Source organism: Hyperoodon ampullatus (genome assembly GCF_949752795.1).
Source record: "Hyperoodon ampullatus genome assembly, chromosome: 2".
In the NCBI taxonomy this organism is placed as follows: Eukaryota; Metazoa; Chordata; class Mammalia; order Artiodactyla; family Ziphiidae; genus Hyperoodon; species Hyperoodon ampullatus.
The window spans coordinates 31,830,451-31,843,930 of NC_136915.1; the positions used below are offsets into that span (position 1 = coordinate 31,830,451).

Sequence of the window (13,480 nt, forward strand, 5' to 3'; positions counted from 1 at the left end):
AATACATTTCAAAGATCTTGAGGAGTAACATGAATAGGTCATATAGCTAGAAATGGCAGTCAGGACTTGAACACAGGTCATCTGACTTCAAACCCTCTACCCTTATTCCTCCCATTTGTGATAGCACAGATGACAAATTAATATGGGCCAGACCAGGATAGTGGTCACAGAGCTGGAAAGGGTGGAACAAGAGATGCTAGGCTGGTGAAACCCTAGGTGTAATCTTGTTAGAGACAGAAACTAAACCAGGATAGCTTTTGTTATCAATATTTTAAAAAACACTTTTCCTAAAGTGCTAGACATTGTAATTAGACAAGAAAATGAAAGTATAAATATTGAGGGAGGTGAGAAAATAGTCATAGTTTGCAGATAAGATGATCTGGAAAATCTAAGACAATTTCCTGAAAGCAATTAGAAAAAATAAAGAATTTAGTAAAAGGACCTGTAACAAAACAATATATACAGAAACTAATGGCTTTTCTGTTTATAAAATGACCATCTAGAGGGTAAAATAAAAGGCCTCATCCACAGTGTCGAGAAGAAAACAGTAACACAAAATAGCTGGAAATAAACTTTAGAAGAAACACACAGAGTTTACGTGAAGAAAACCAGAAAACTTCTGAGGGCTCTAAAAGGGGCTTAAATAGATATTACATACACCTAGTTCTTGGGTAAAAAGATTTAATACTATAAGGATGCCAATTCTCCTTAAGTGAATGTACAAACTTAAGATAATCCAATCAAGACCCCAACAGGACTTTAAAAAAAAATAAATTTATTTATTTATTTATTTATGGCTGCGTTGTGTCTTCATTGCTGCGCGTGGGCTTTCTCTAGTTGTGGTGAGTGGGACCTACTCTTCTTTGGGGTGCGCGGTCTTCTCGTTGTGGTGGCTCCTCTTGTGGTGGAGCACAGGCTCTAGGCACGTGGGCTTCAGTAGTTGTGGCGCACGGGCTTAGTTGCTCTGTGGCATGTGGGATCTTCCCTGACCAGGGCTTGAACCCATGTCCCCTGAATTGGCAGGCGGATTCTTAACCACTGCACCACCAGGGAAGCCCCAGAATTCTTCTTTTTTCTTTTTTTTTGACAAAAATAATTATAAAGCTAATCTGGAAGAATAAAAAATGAGAGTAGTCAGGAAAATTCTGAAAAAGAAAAATGATGAATATTTAGTCTATCAGATATTAAAATATTTTATAAAGGATAATAATGAAAATTCTTATGTAAGAACAAACAGATCACTGGGACAGAACAGACATCCAATAGAATCCAGATATGGATACAAGTATTTAAGGGAATTTTATATCTGCTAAAATCGCATTTCAACTGGTTTGGGAAAATATGGGCTATTTTATAAATGGTGTTGAGATAATGGGCCAGCAATGAAACAAAAGCTGATTTTCTTCCTCTTCCAATAAGATCAAGCTATGAAGACCATGAAGATATAAATATGAATGAATATTTTGGTCATCTTAAGGTGGAGAAGGTCCTTCTAAGCATGATATGATATCCAGAAATCAGAAAAGACTGATAAATTAGGATATATGAAAATTTAAAACAAATACCTGAAAGACCATTAAAAGGAAAGTAAAAAAAGAAAGGGGGGGGAAGCATATATATTAGACAAAAGTTGAATCTGATCTCAAACGTACAAAGAACTCTTACAACTCACTAAGAGATAAATATCTCATTAGAAAAATGGGCAAAGGACAGGAACAGGCAATTCACAAAGAAAATAATTACAAATGACCAAAAAACATAAAAAGGTATTTATTTACTCCAACTAGTAAACTAAGCAATGCCAATAAAAATGAGTGTCTTTTGCCCTCTGATTTGGCCAACCATTGAAACCTAGGGCTGGCAAGGGTGTGGGCAGACAGATGCTTGAGTACTGTTGTTGGGATTCATTGTTGTAAGCTTCCTAAAGGGCAGAGTGGCACAATTAGAAATAGCCTACCCTTATTGCAGCAGTCTCATTTGCAGGATTTTATTCGAAGGAAATAACTGCAAAAAGGAGCAAAGAGATATGCAGATAACTTTGTTTATGAGAGTAGAATCTTGACAACATTCTAAACCATCAATAGAGACCCAGCTAAAGAAAGTATGATACATACATGCAATGGATTACTATGAAGTAATTAAAATAATTTTGCAGATCTCTATTTATCGACATAGAAAGATGTCTATGACCTATTGTTGAGAGAGAAAAGCAGGTGTCAGCGAGAACAGTATGTATAATACAATCCCTCGTCTATAAAATTATATACATAGATCTCTGTGTGTATATATGCAGAGATATGTCTGAAAGCCTGTTCACCAAAATGCTAGGGGTAGTTATATGTGGGAGGTAGGATTTTGAGTGATTTTCCACTTTCTTTTTCATACTTTAAAGTATTGGTTTGATTTTTTTAAAAACTAATGAGGCTATAACATGCTTTTCAATCAGAACAAATAATCGAGCTATTTTTGTTTTGGAAATTAGATAAGTATTAAACAGGAAGAATCAGCACGTGGTGATTTCATGGATGTGGATAAGGAGTCAAGACACAAGCCAAGGGCTTCCCTGGTGGCGCAGTGGTTAAGAATCCACCTGCCAACGCAGGGGACACGGGTTCGAGCCCTGGTCTGGGAAGATCCCACATGCCGCAGAGCAACTAAGCCCGTGCACCACAACTACTGAGCCTGCGCTCTAGAGCCCGCAAGCCATAACTACTGAGCCCGCACGCCTAGAGCCCATGCTCAGCAACAAGAGAAGCCACTGCAGTGAGAAGCCACTGCAGTGAGAAGCCCTCGCACCGCAACAAAGAGTAGCCCCCGCTCGCTGCAACTAGAGAAAGCCCAAGCGCAGCAACAAAGACCCAATGCAGCCAAAATAAATAAAAAAAGAAAAAAAGACACAAGCCAAAATTTTGGGGAGGATTAGGTGGGGTGGAAAGCCCAGGGCAGAAGCTGATTCTGGAGGAAAGAGGAGGTGCTGGGTTTTCAGAGATTTGGCTTGTGGCAGTGCCCAGCGGGCAGCAGGGCTGCCTCTTAGGAGACTGATCATAGAGGCACAAACAAGTGGTGGGGAGTCTCTTCCCCAAGGACAAAGCCAGCCATGGATGAGATCTCGGGGTGGGGCGGAGTGGGGAGGGTGTGCATCAGCAGGAGAGGGCTGAAAACCAGGCCCTGGAACCTGGCCATGTTGATGAGATGGGAGAAGAATCAGGATGAGTAGTCAGGAAGGCAAGGAGCTACCAGGGGCATAGAGTGCCTCGGAATTCCGTGGGGGCAGGGGTGAATTTCCAGAGAAAGGTCAACCATATCTAATACTGCAGAAGCACTGACATCAAAGAGAGGGCACAGGGCTTGACAGATAGGAGTTTGTTGGTGACCTTGGAGAGAGCCGTTTGACGGGAGAATGAGGCTGTACATGGTATGTGTGGGAGTGGGGGAGAGTTTGGGATGGGAGAAAGGAGGGTGATAGCCTGGGAGAGCAGATTTGAAGGAAAAGGAACGAGCCTTGATCAGGGATGGCAATAACCAGCCCGTGTGCCACCCTGCCAGTTCCCCAGCACTGGCCGGCATCAGGAATCAGTCTGCCGAGCCCAGATGAAGCCTCAGCATCTTTCTCCCAACAGCCAGGCCAGGGAGACACTAGTAATCAATTGGACTTGGCTGGTGGGATGAACCTATTTTCCATGCCTGGCTTGAACACATACTTGAAGGATGATGAGAAGGAAGGCATGGAGGGGGTGATGAAAGGTGCTGGAGAGAGGAGGTCTGGGGGAGCCAGGGCCTCCAGTGCAGGTGTGGACTGTGGCCTCAGCCTGGGAATGCTTCCGGGTCTGGAGCCCAGGATGGTGGGAGTGCTCTGTCTGTGAGGCTGAGGTGAGTAGATGCTAGAACCAATTCATGCTTTGCGTGATGCTGTGAAAAAGCCTGACTATGTGTGAGTTGCTGATTGGTGTGCAGACATTTGGGAGCCCACCATGGCCCACCACCTGGCTGTCCAGGGAAGGCGTAGCAGGGACCCCATTGTCTGGAACACCTGGCATAGAGGGGGTCTGCCTGTGGGTCCCAGCTGTGGGGCCCGAGAGCAGAATGAGGAGTTGAGTTTCTTTTGTGGCTTGCTGGGAGGACTTTTAGGGAAGACACTCAGTGTGAGTCAGCTGCCATTGACTCCACTGGTGTTTTGATTGCATCGGTGGGAGCACGTGGACCTGGATACAGGAGGTAAAGGCCCTCCTGGACTCTCAGTGGCCAGAGCTTGTCTGGAGCAGTGGAGGAATGCAGACGCGTGGGCAGAGCTCGCCTACAGGAAATGAGAAGGATGCGGGGAGGCCCAGGCATGATGCCCAATCTAGGAGAAATGCAATGCTTGAAGAAACTCGGGCCATAGACTTTTCCTGTTAACCTGCAGAAGCACTGTTTCCTAAAACGTGCTTGGAACCCTAATTTCTTGAGGTTATTCCATGGAAAAGAGTTCGGTGAACAAATAAGTTCATGAAATGCAGCACCCGCAGCGCAGTGCATGGGAACATAGTAAAGGCTCTGAGAAATCCTGCAGCGAAGAAACTTTGATGTAGAGTTTTCCCAAGTGTATTCAACCACAGAAACATCTTTAACTTAACACCAATCTATCTCCTGCAGGACTAGCGGCTGCCTTGGGGCAGAGTGAGTGACCTGTCCTGTGTGGTCCCTGGGACAGTGTTTGGGCCAGTGCGAGGACATTGCAAAGAGGCTGATTTTGGCTCAGTTCAAGGAAGAAGTTTGCAACCATTGCAGATGTTTTAACCATGAAAGAGGCAGTAAGGGAATTCCAGTCTCTAGAGGCCTCAAGCAGAGTGTGGACCTATCAGGGATGCTGCAGAAGGGAGCCGGGCTCCAGTGGGTGTTCTCATTGATTTCTGGGGTCCCATGAGCCCTCGGAGAGGGGGTACCGCTCCCTTGGAGCCTGTTGCCTGGCCTGTATTGCCGCATATTCAGCTCGAGAATACTTGGGACCCTTGAAATGAACAGTCTGTGAAGGTAAGATGCGAACACATAAATATCGTCATTAAGTCCCAAATACACATCCCAAACTTTACATAACAGGAGCAGCAGCTGGAGACGCCCACAGCCCTAATCGCTTTTCTGTAGTAAGAGAACGTCCTCTCTCCAGCTCCGCTTCTTCCATTCATTTTGGTAATTGCTGGCGGGAGCCAGCTGCGGCAGACTGGCGGTCAGGCAGGCGGGTTTGTAACAACCCCTAGTGGGTGCCTCCACGAGGATGGGATGCTGCGGGGGAGTGGGGCGGGGCCTGAGGTTGGGAGGTCATCTGCTCATCATCCGTCCTGATCCCCATGGGCCCAGACTGAGCTGCTGGGACCAGATGCGTCACCTCCCAGGGACTTGACAAACAAGATTCAGAGCAGCAGGAAGGACTCTGGGCCAGGTACAGGCGTGGGGATGGGAACGGCTGGCAGAAAATTACTCCATTCAACAAACTGTGCCAGTGCCTTCTCTGACTCTTGTGCTGGGCTGGGACACTGAGGAGGATGGATCGGCCTCCGCCCCTGCCCTCAGCGCTCACAGCCTTGGGGAGGAAACAGCCATGGACAGGAAAGGGCTGGCTGGCATCAAGGCAAGCTTTCAGGACTGGGGCTACCGAAGATGGAGAGACGGCCTCCGTCTTGGGGAAAAAGGTCAGAGAAGACTTCTTGGAATAAGAGACAATAGTTTGGGGCCTTAGAAGTGAGTGTGACCCAGGGAGGGAAAAGTCACCTGCAATTGGGGTGTTCCCATCTGCAAAATGGGGCCAAGGTTACTGTGGACTTCTAGCCCCAGAGCGACATCTAGTTTGTCCCCTTGCCTCCCAGTCTCTAATAACCATCCAGGATTCGTGAGGAACCTCTTGAGATTTCTTTAAGGGAGTCCCAAGCATCAAGCTCTCAGTGGGGAGCAGTCCTGGATGCTGCCATTGGGCCCTGGGCCCTGGGTGGTCGGCCAGAGTGGACGCCCTGGGTCAGTTGGGTTCGAGTCTCTCCTTGGAGGGGTCCTGGGGAGGGCTGTGGCCCAGGCGCTCTACCCTCCAGGCTTCCTGTGGGTGGCAAGTGAAACTTTTCTTCCTGGTTCTCTCCCAGCAGCGAGCTCCATCCCCCCAGCCCCAAGTGGCGGCTCCTTGGGCCGGAAACAATGTGCTTTCTCCACGCCTGGGAGTGGAAGTCAGCAGTTTGGCACCGTCTGGCTGGCAGCCTCCACCGGCTTCCTTTGGCACTTTATTGGCAAAGGCGGTGACATTTCTTTCAGTTGGGTGGGTGGAGCTGTTATGCAAACTCCCGCTCTCCTCATTCGCCAGATGAATATTCATGACTCAGGCAATCTGTACCAGCCAGACTTCCCTGAGGGCGGCAGCTTTTCTTCTCTTCCCCTCTCTCTTTTTCTTTCTCCTTCTCTCCTTCCCAGCTCTTCGGAAAGCTGGAGTGCAGCTATATTTAATTTACAAATACGGAGCTCTTTAGCTTGCCTTTTGCGGTGCAGGCTTTGGGGAGGAGGTGCTGGCAATGGGAACAGTGGTTGAGGCATTGGGTCCCTGACCTTGGGCCTTCAGGGCCCAGCACCCGGGACCCCAGCTCCTGGGAAGCTCCTGGGCCTGGAGCTCCCTTTGGGATTGGCACTTGGTGCCTGCACACCTGAAGGGGCAGCAGCCTGTGTCACCCCATTCCACACTGGCCCCCAAGTTGAACATGGACATTCTGAGGCATTGTTTTTCTGCTCAGTGCGTGGGCCAGGCCCCACCAGTATGTCTTTGCTCGCCGGTCCCCTGCCTCCTGTGCTCTCCTGTTTGTCAGGGCACACCCAGACCCTGCTCCAAGCCCCAGACCAAAGCCCAGAAGGCAGTGGGGCATGTGCCCTTCACTGCTTTCCTAGAGAAGGCACAGATGCCTACTTAGGGTCCAATTCCCCGGGGACACACCTGCTCCCTTTCTGAGAAGGATGGCTACCTGCTTTCCTTTGTCTCTTCCCAAAGAAGCATCAGAAACTCTGACAGAGGGGTCAGAATTTCCAGAATTTGACAGAGAATTTGGTCTCAGCAAGGATGTGCTCGTGTATGGCTTGTGTGTGTGTGTGTATGTAAATATTTACGCACAGCTTAAGTGAGTCTGTATGCCTACATCTATGATCGAGTGGTTGAGTGTGTGTCTGTATGTGTAAGGGCGTGAATGTGTGTGTGGCGGGAAGTCTGGGAATGTCTACATGTGTGAATGTGCCTCTCCAGTTAGAGTTGTGTGTGTATCTCTGTGGGTCTGGGAGGGTTGTGGATGAGGGTACTCCTGGGGGGCCGAGGCTTGTGTGTGTGAGTGTGTACGTGTGTATGTGTAAGTGAATTGTAGGTGTGCGTGAGTGTGTATGTGCGCTTCTGAGAGCCTGGGGGAGAGAGTGTGTGTGTGTGTTAGCGGACAGTTCCCCCGCCCCGCCCCCCCAAACCTTTTCCTCTCCAGCGAGGTAGAGGGGGACGTCCCCCTCTTTTCCCCCGCTTTGCAAGTGTTACAGATTCTATCCAAGGACGGGAACAGAAGGCTTCCCAGCACAGAGCGTCCTGAAATTACTTTATATTCCCCCCTCCTTGTTTCATCTAGTCAAAATAGCAGCATTAGGCTCACCCATTCTCCCTGCCCACCACTCAGCCCTGGGGGAGGGAGCGAGGTGGGCCGTCCTGTCTGACCCCCCTTTGAGAGCACCTTGGAGCCCCGAGCCAAGGAGCTGTCTTCCAAATCTCCTTGTTCGGCGGCCCATGCTTCGGTGGCAAGAGCCAGATGCCTCCCTGCCTGCCAGCAACTGCCAAGCTCTTCCAGACCTACATCCAGGCCCGGCCTCATTTACAAATATGCAAATTTGCATCTTTTCTGGTATGCAAATGGAGACATGACAAATAGCTAATTAGGGTCAAAAGAAGCACTCTGAACCAATTAGTTGTAGGGTCGATTCCTTTCTGCTGGGGGGAGACTGGGCCCTCCTGCTGCCCTCCCAGCCCAGGCCCTCACACTCTGGCAAGGCCCGTGTGGCCGGGGCTGTAGATGTTCAAAGAGAACTGAAACAGGAGAAGATGCTTGAATGCCAGACCCACCTCTGACTCGTAGCTGTGTGCCCCTGGACTCACTTGCCCAAGCCTCAGTCTCTTCCTCTGTGAAATGGAGCAATGATAGTGACCATCTTGTCTCCAGTCCTCCACCCCAGAGTGGTGAGACTTGGAAGAATTCGGATGTAAACAGCCTTTGGAAACTATACTAAGATTTCTCTGATAGGCACGTCACTTGTGCTCCTCCAAAGAACTTTCTGCCCTTGATTTCCTTTCACCTTATATCTACCCTCTGAATTAGAAGAATTAGGTATAGTGATGATGGCAGTAGGTTTCATCGTGTGTGCCAACTCTGGCCAGTTACGAATGACTGCCTGGAGTGGTGTGTTAAGAAGGATTCTGAGTCCACGTCTGGAGTCACCAAGAGGGAGACTATGATCAATTAGTGATGCCTGCTGTGGGCAAGTCCTTATACGCTGGCAAGTCATTGTATGCTGGCAGCTCATGTGCTGCATATTTACTGACCATGAAAGAAGTGAATTTGGAGCAGGAACCTAGGTTCCAGTGCTGTCTGCTCCCTTGAGTGACTTACCCTTTCGGAGCTCAGCTTCCTCGTATAAAACAGGGAAAAGAACACCTATGTCTTAGGGTTGTTGTAAAGATGAAACAAAAGAAAGTTAGGCAAAATCTCTTGGTCATCTGGGGGGTGATGTGTCCATTTAATGGACGTGTCAGAGGGACAGGTATATTGTCCCATTTCAGAGGTGAGGAGCCTGAGGCCTGCAGAGGGTGGATGACTTGGAGAAGAGGAGACTGGCAGCCTTGCCAGACAGACCTGCATGGCTGGAGCTTTTCCTTTCTCTGCCACTGCAGGATCCTGGCTCCCTCCTGCCACTCCCACGCTGATGCCCCTAGCGGGCTGTAACACGCCCCGCTGGCCTGGCTCCACTTTGGGGTGTGAAATTTGGTTGAGTCGGCACCTGGGAGAATGGGGCAATTGCCATCCTGGAGCCTGCGGCCTGGGCTGGGGCCAGTGGGCAGATGAAGGGATGGTGGGAGAGCCTGAGTCCCAGGAGCTAGCCAAAGCTGGGCAGCTGGCAGGAGTGGGGCAGGAGAGGACCTGACTTGAGGACACCCCCGAGCTTAGAGCCCGGCCGTGCCTGTGTGTGTCTGCCTGGCTGCTGGCAGTGCCTGAGCATGTTGGCTAGTGTTTGAGTGTGCCTTTGTGCACGTACGTGTGTCTGAGGATGCGTCTGGGAGTATGTGTCCTTATGTGTGTGTATATGCATCACCTGTCAGTACAAGAGTTAATTAAGTACATGTGTGCACATCTATGTGTCAACATGTGTCTGGGTGTCAGTGTGTAACAGTGGACGTCTGCCTGCACGTGTGTATAAGTGAACTTCTTGTATAAACGCATCTGTCGGTATTTGAATATGTGTGTCTGTACATTTCTGCCTGTATCTGTGAATGTCCATATGTATATAATTTTCAATATCAGTATCACAGGTGTGTCCATATTGGTGCATGTCTGGCCACCTCTGCCAGTAAATGTGGACGTGGGTCCGCACCTTTCTGTTGGCATCCACCCAAGTGTCCCGGTTACAGCATGTGTGTTCTGCCCAGTGCCCTGTGCCTCTGTGTATGTTGTACACATCTGTAAATCTGCCCATGTACATGTGTCAGTGAGTGTCTCTATGGCTGTGCCCATATTGTTGGTGCATTTCTGGGTGTGCATATCTACCTGTGAGGGTGTTGGTATTTACCTGAGGATGCAGGCACAGCTGTATCAGGGTGAGCAGGGTGGAACCTTCTGTGTGGTTTCAGCAGCTCCAGGTCATCACTTTGGTCTTTGTCTTGTGGCTGGAGCCTCCTGGACATTTGTGTGCCTTTGCTGTGTTTGAAGGGAAGATTTTCTGTTTCCCAGGGTGCCACCCCGACTAGATCAAGGCTTGGTACTTCTGGAGAAGGACCCACCTGCCCTTTGGCACTTGTTTATTTCTCCCTTCTCCTTTTCCTTATCTCATCTCCTTTTCCTTATCTATCCTTCCTTCCCATTCCCCTTCCTTTCTCCCCTTTTCTCTCGCCCTTTCCTTCCCTCTTTCCTTCCCTTTTTGCAACTCACTTGAAGAGACCCGGACTTGGGCTGCTCAGGAGGTGACAGATGAGCCTTAGAAGCCCCACTTTAGCCTCTAGACAGGGGCTCCCCATTCCCATCCCCCATGAGGACTCAGCCCCAGAGCCATACACGCTCCTGGGGCTCTTTAGATTAAAGTCGTTGCACCCTCACTGCATTTTAATAATTGCCCCAACAGTAGCTCCGAGTGAGAACCCATGCCTTTTCTCCTTCCATTTGGAAGGGTCACCTCCCAGCCTTCCTAAAGTGCTCGTAAAGGGTGGCCCCACTACCTGCTGGAAGACCTGCTGGCTCGGACTTCGGAGCACCTCTGCCCCAGCTCAACTGTGTGACGACGATCCCTTCTGCCACCGCTGGACCTTTTCTGGGATTGAGCTTGGGGCTGCTCTTCCTCCTGTCTGTGTTCAGATTCCAGCCTGCCCTGGCTGGCCCTCCCTGTTCAGTTACTTGGGTCATTCCCAGGCAGCCTCACCCTGATATAGTTCCTCTCACGTGCTGGCTGTAGATGTTTCTTCTATTCTGTCCCGCAGGGACTGGGTCAGAGTCATCCCTGTCTGCCTCAGGTGCCCTGACCCACAGCAGTGCTTGAAGCATAAGTGGTGATGGATGATTCTGATAAGAAACAAGGTGTTCCAGCTCATACCGTGTAATTACCAAATGCCTTCCCTCTTTTTACGGTCTTCTCCCTTCACTGATGATTTTGGATGGAGTTTACAATAAAATGATTGATTAAAAATTGGAAACTTTATAAATGAAAATAAAAACGCTTAACACCAGTAAGTCTAATCTAAAGAGAAAGCATGTTAAGATGACATTTTATGGACAATTCCAAATTAGCATGAAGTTCTCAAGTGTCTTGATTATGATCCCATCTCTTGGGGTCCTGGCTAGATGTTTCTCCTTGATGGAATCCTGACCAGGCAGGCACTGAAGTGGGGTGTGAAGATCTTGGGTTCAGGTTGAATAAGCCTGAGTTGAAATCTCTCATTCACTGGCTGTGTGACCTTTCTGAACCTCAGTTTTCTTATCTGTACAATGGGGATAAAAGACCTACTCCATAGGGCAGTTGTGAGGATGAGAGAGGATGGTACACAGGACCAAGGGCAAAGCTTGGTGTATCATTCCGCCTTCAGAATATACCCAGAATCCAATCACTTCCCTTCACCTCCACTGCAATGGCAGTGGGCTGAGCACCATCCTCTGCCCCCAACTCCCCAGTGGTCTATTCTCTACACTGCAGCCACCGTGATCCTATTAACAATTAAGTCACGTTACATCACTTGTCTGCTCAAAACCTCCAGTGGCTTCCATCTCACCTGGAGTAAAAGCCAAGGTCATCACAGCAGCCTCAAGGTCCCACAGGATCAACCTCTCCACCTGTCACTGTCTCTGCTATTCTCCCCCATCTTACCTCCTTCTAACCACACTCCTCTCCTGGCTGTTCCCCAAACATGTCAGCTACAGTCCTGCCTCAGGACCTTTGCATGTGCTGTGTCAGCTGCTGGAATGTTCTTCCCCTAAATATCCTCATGGCTCCCTCTGTTGTGCCCTTCAGGTCTTTACCCAAATGTCCACTTCTCTGTGAGGAATACCCTGCCCTTCTTTCTGATTTATTTTTGTCTATGGCACTTATCACCCTTCAGTATACCATACCATACTTTTTACTTATTTCCTATGTTGCTTGTCTCTCCCCAAGAGAATGTAAGCTCCTTGAGAGCAGGGATTTTTATCTTTGTTTCCACCACCTGGAATGGTGCTCAATAAATTTTTGTTGAATGAATGAACTGCTTGTCATTTTGGAGAGTCCCAAAGCAGAGGAGTGGCTGTCCACCAACTCGAGCAATCAAAGGTTACCATGCTCCTGTAGCTCTGGACAGGGGACTTCAGCATTATTTCATTAGTGAGGCAGTGGGGACACTCAGGAGGAAACCTGCCCCCTGGGCTTCCTACTAAGGGCAGCCAGCCCAGGAGGAAGCACCCGTGTGCTGATTCCTGACCCAGCCTGTGAGTCAGCAGTGTGTCCTCATGCGCCAGCCAGAGGCCAGGGCTGCCTGTTCCCTGGCATTCTCCATCTTTTATCTCCATGCACCATGGCTGCAAGTGAATTCAAGGCCAATGTGGTCTTTCTTGGAGGCTCACTGTCACCTGGGACTCTTCACGGGAGAAAGAGCATTCAGACTAACGGAGGGAGTCCAGCGGGGCGCTGGGAGGGTCAGCTATGAGAAGGGCATGGGACGGGCATCAGGCCAAGTGAGCAGCATGGGCAGAGCCAAGCATGTAAGAATTCCTTGGAGTGCTGGGGAAGGGTGGGCTGCAGGATGTGGCTGGAGTGTGTCTACCTTACCTGATGAGAGCTTCCAGAAGCCTGGATTGGGTCCCAGCCATCGTTGCCTGTCCCTCTGAAACAGTGCTCAGCCCTCAGTAGCGCTGTCAATATCTGCTGGGTGGCCTTGTTGCCTCAAGGCACAGAAGAAACAGGATTGTGAAGGTCACACTTGGGAGTCGGTCTTGGTCTTACCCACGTTTACTCTAAAGTAATTCCTTCACCTTGTACACTGATGGTGGGAATGTAAATTGGTGCAGCCACTGTGGAAAACAGTATGGAGGTTCCTCAAAAAGCTAAAAATAGAACCACCATAAGACCTAGCAATCTCACTCCTGGGTATATATCCCCCCAAAACAAAAACACTAGTTTGAAAAGATACATGCATCCCAATGTTCATAGCAGCATTATTTACAATAGCCAAGATATGGAAGCAACCTAAGTGTCCATCAACAGATGAATGGATAAAGAAGCTGTGGTACATATATACAATGGAGTACTACTCAGCCATAAAAAAGAACAAAACGTTGCCATTTGCAACAACCTGCATGGACTTGGAGGGCATTATGCTAAGTGAAATAAGTCAGAGAAAGACAAATACTGTATGATATCACTTATATGTGGAATCTGAAAAATACAGCTAGTGAATATAACAAAAAAGAAGCAGACTCACAGATACAGAGAGTGAACTAGTGGTTACCAGTGTGTGTGGGGGGGATGGGCAATATAGGGCTGGGGAGTGGGAGGTAGAAGCTCTTGGGTGTAAGATGGACTCAAGGATGTGTGGTACAACGTGGGGAATATGACCAATATTTTGTAATAACTGTAAATGGAAAGTAACTTTTAAAATTGTGTAAAAAATTAAAAATAAAAAAAAATAAAGTAATTCCTTCAAAGGTGGGGAGGAGGGGTTCTCCAGAGCTGGGAGATATGCCCAGGCCAGAATGACCTCCCCAAACCTGCCACATTCAAGGCTAAA

At 48.7% G+C, this 13,480-nt stretch overlaps 1 long non-coding RNA gene across 1 annotated transcript; it reads right to left on the minus strand.

The window, feature by feature from the left end:
- Positions 1-806: 806 nt before the first annotated feature.
- Positions 807-10,537, minus strand: LOC307048587. The gene is made up of 3 exons (XR_013810714.1): positions 10,451-10,537; positions 9,808-9,935; positions 807-1,109 (listed from the first exon to the last, which is right to left on the minus strand). It is a non-coding gene; the product is annotated as an uncharacterized lncRNA (long non-coding RNA).
- Positions 10,538-13,480: the final 2,943 nt, after the last annotated feature.